Raw genomic sequence first — 4180 nt, forward strand, 5'->3', positions numbered from 1 at the left:
CGTAGTACGTGAGCTAAAAATACGCAGACTGCTGTATTTTATACCAGAAGATAGTAGTGTCGGAACAATAGTTATATTGGAAGTCTGCGAAATATTAGGAAATATACTATTGTTGGTATGTATACAGCTCATTTGCATATCATCAAATGTTGTACAGTTCAATATGAGAAGACCTGATAAGGTCAGAGCAGTAACATAGGCGGGCGCCGCAATAGTGACGCCGAGTAGACATATTAGTAGAATATTAAAATACATACATGTACATATCAATGTCAGTTTATTCATTTCTCCAGGGATGCCATAAATGCAGCATGCCCCGGTGATAATAATTGCGTTTATATAAGTAGAGAAATTAATTGTGTTACACATCTTACTTGGAATGTAGTAAGTTTTGCGACTTTATGTGTTTTTGCAGTTTGATAAGCACTTTTTGAATGCGGGCTTTTTGTAGCGCACCTGGCATTCCAGAGTTACGTAGCTGTTTGAATGAATTGTACAATTTACGAGCATCAGGACAGAAATCTAGGCATCGATCTAATATTTTTTTCGATCCTTTTATATCGTCTAAGAGTTTCATTAGTTTATCGAGTTGTATTGTGTCGGTCGGCTGACTACTCGTAGCTCCAGCTTCAAAATATAAATCTGACGAGTCAGATATTGTAGAGATTATGTCGGATGTCTCGCTGTCGTCGTCTTCTTGTTCAGAACAACTCGTTTCCCCACTCATGCGCACCAGGTTAGCTTTTGTTAATGGTGCAATCGGGGGTTTAAATGAGTGAGAGGGGGTTGAAGGAGGGGTTCGTACCCTCTCTTCCTCCGATCTAAGATGTACATTTTTATCAAATGGGTCAATAAATCTGTCATGTAACTCTGTGTTGTCAGTCGTGTCTGTTGCGTTAATATCATCGTTATCGTTATTTGTCTGTGTTTCTATAACCATTTCCGTGTTTTCATTATTGTCATCAGTGTTGTCATGTTCAATTGATTGTCGATTTGTTTTCATGCGTTTACTAGTGTGGGATTTTTTTGGTGTATTTTTTGTTGTTACATAAGCTTGTCCGCTATTTTTTGTTGTAGCAGCTGTAACACTCGCAGCTATAATATTATCAATTATTTGGTCTACAATTGTATTGCCAATATTAGTATCATTTTCATTGTTGTGGTTTTCATTACTATTAGTTTCCATTGGAGTGTTATCTGTTGCGATTTTATTATTATCAGTGTTTGCACCAACACTTGTAACCTTTCCGGGTTCATTAACGGGACAATTTTTACGGATATGTCCCGTTCCCTTGCAGTTAAAGCAACGCATTTCGTCAGTGGAAATGTATACAGAGTACGGACGTCCCTCGAACATGACGTTCATTAAACCATTAATTCGTTCGTTTTTTAGTAAAACAAAGGCTTGTCTACGAAAACTCTTGACATGTTTTAAAGATTCGGATTTACATCCAAGCGCTATTGTTCGCATACTGCCAACCACTCGACCATAAACAGACAATTCTTTGATAAGCAACGAGTCAGGTATGAATGGTGGCACGTTAGACAGAACAACACGCGTTGCTGGTTTTACCAGCTGTTCAACAGAGATGAATTGGTCATCAATAACAAAGCCCATACTGATTGCGTAATCAACTAGGTCTGTGGATGACAAAAATATGACAACAGCATGGTTCATCCTGGAGGCAGCTATAATATTTTCATCGCCGACTAAGGCTCCCATTGCAGTAACGTACTGCTCAACAGTAAAGCTTACAAATGATGCACACCTCACTGCGTGCTTCCGAGTAAGGGAGACACCGGGTGGTCGATCAGTGGGGGCCGCCATCTTGGCTGAACCCCACCCAACCACAAACAAAAAACTAATCTAACAAAAATCACAGCAATCCGCTGGTAAAACAAAACAAATTACAAATAGAAATGATAAACAAAATACCACGAAAATAGTGGTGAAGAAATAAAACAAAGAAATCACTTCCCTGGCTTAGAATGAGTCAAAGTCCTGGAGCTCAGCAAAACACGTCCTCTCTCCATAGAAGAAAGAAGAAGAAGAAGAAGAAGATTTTGATTTTTAACATGAACATTTATTAGTCGAAAGACGTCATTAATACATATCAATTATTTACACATATTATCGCATGTTCATGTTAAATCATTTTGTATTAAGGGTACAATTGAAAATATATTAAAATACATTTCACATTACAATGGTGTAAAAACTTGTTTCACAATGGGGAACATTAAGTATGAAGATTTTTTAAAAAAAGTACATTTATTAAAAGACACATTGTCGTTATACATAAATCAATAAAATACAGGTGAGCGTCACTTCTGAACTGACATTCAGATAAATTTATTTTAAAAATTGTGGGTATATTGTTAATGACTTACACTAAGTATAGCAACTGTTGAATTTCGAAAAATCATTATAATGTTTGTACTTATATGATACATCTAGCATAAATTAGCTGTTCACCATCATATCTAACAATGGCTTCATTGATGCACCACCTGTCTGTAAAACGTTCTGTATTTCCATTGCTCAGGTAGTAGTTGTATTCGCCGTCAATCCTTGAATGTAGTCTTGAGTTGAAAACCTTGACAACATCGAGCGGAGTTTCTTCATTTAAGGCGTTTCTTCGTGATAAGTGAATGGCCAGTTTTGCTGACGTCAGAATGTAGTTTACCAGTTGTTTTACATTTTTTTCCTTTTTTCCAAAGGATTTTATTGGTGTGCCTATTACAAACCACCAGTAGGGTAGAGTAAAGTTGTCTCCCACTAGCTTTTCACATATTAGCTTTACTACTTTGAACAGTGGTGCCAGGCGGGAACATTGTAAGAAGATATGGAGCAGGTCGTCTTTTTCTTGGCAGAAGGGGCAATCAGGACTAGAGCGGTATTTGCTCTTGTATAGAAAATTACCTGTTGCATAAGCGCCATGTAGGATTCGCCATTGGAGGTCGCCCTCTTGTTTTGAAATGGGAGCAAGATAACATGTGGTGAAGTCTGGATATATCTCAGCAGGAAGTGATAACAAGTCTCTCCATACTGTGTCCATACTGTCTGGTTGTTTTTCCTTCATTTGTGCATTTATTAGGAACTTGTAAATTGCACCTTTTTCGATTTTGTACAGTGGACATACTAATTTATTATTCAAGTTATTGCATGTTATTTCCAACAAGTAATTCGAGGGATTATTGTTATTATAATTTTTCGATGGGTTACCTGTAAGATGAGATTGTGTGGCTTCAATGAAAGATTTGGGAATAGAATTGAATAAAGTCTTTATTGTTTTGTCTAAAAGACGCATGGAATATACAGGAACACGTTGTTTTATTTCAGCTGAGTTTAACCATCGTTTTTTGCTTGGGTGCATTAGGTCTCCTATTGTACATATGCCGCCATCTACGAAGTGGTTAAAAACAAAGGGCTCTTGTCGTAGTGAGTGCAGTATTAAGTTATTGTTGAAGAGCGGCTCACTCAAAATTGATGAGGAATCTGGTCGATCTCTTCGAACAATTTTGAGTGATCTCCAACTGCTGAGTATCTCGTGGTAGAAGGTTTGATTACAATATATATCAGTTCTGAGAAGATCAATAATGAAGAGCTGTTTGACATATTTAAATGGATTTGCTTGTTGTAAAAAGTAGTCAGTGAATGAAAAACATGGGTGGTTTAGACCAGAGTATAGATACCGCTGTACATATTGCAGACGAAATGCTGTTACCCGACTAGAGATATGCACCAAGCTTTGCCCACCTTGTTTCAATGGCAGGTAAATAAGTGTAGCTGGTAACCAATGGCGACCTTGCCAAAGAAAATCAACGAATAGTTTTTCAATATCATTAATGAAAGTATGTGGCGGACAGAGGCAAACAAGTCGATGAAAGAGTTTTGTTGCAACTAGTTGATTAATGATAATAACCCTGCCTTGGTATGAGATTGCATGGGCGTAACGCTGCCACCATTCCAATTTTGAAGTAATCTTTTTAAGAGCTTCATCCCAGTTCTGTTGGTTATATTCAATTGTATTGCCAATGAATGTTCCAAGCATTTTAAGACCAACACTATTCCACTGAATGCCCATTGGCGAATCAATGCGATGCTTCCAAGATCCAACCCATAAACCTTTTGATTTTCCGTAGTTCACACGGGCATTACTTGCCTTCTCATAAATTT

At 37.4% G+C, this 4180-nt stretch overlaps 1 long non-coding RNA gene across 1 annotated transcript; it reads left to right on the plus strand.

Moving 5' to 3' along the window:
- The first annotated feature begins 2432 nt into the window (after window positions 1-2432).
- Window positions 2433-3315, plus strand: LOC146747455 (uncharacterized). The gene is made up of 2 exons (XR_014929025.1): window positions 2433-2546; window positions 2722-3315. It is a non-coding gene; the product is annotated as an uncharacterized LOC146747455 (long non-coding RNA).
- Window positions 3316-4180: the final 865 nt, after the last annotated feature.

The sequence above is a fragment of the Saccoglossus kowalevskii genome, chromosome 3 (genome assembly GCF_978046115.1).
Source record: "Saccoglossus kowalevskii chromosome 3, keSacKowa6.1, whole genome shotgun sequence".
NCBI lineage: Eukaryota > Metazoa > Hemichordata > Enteropneusta > Harrimaniidae > Saccoglossus > Saccoglossus kowalevskii.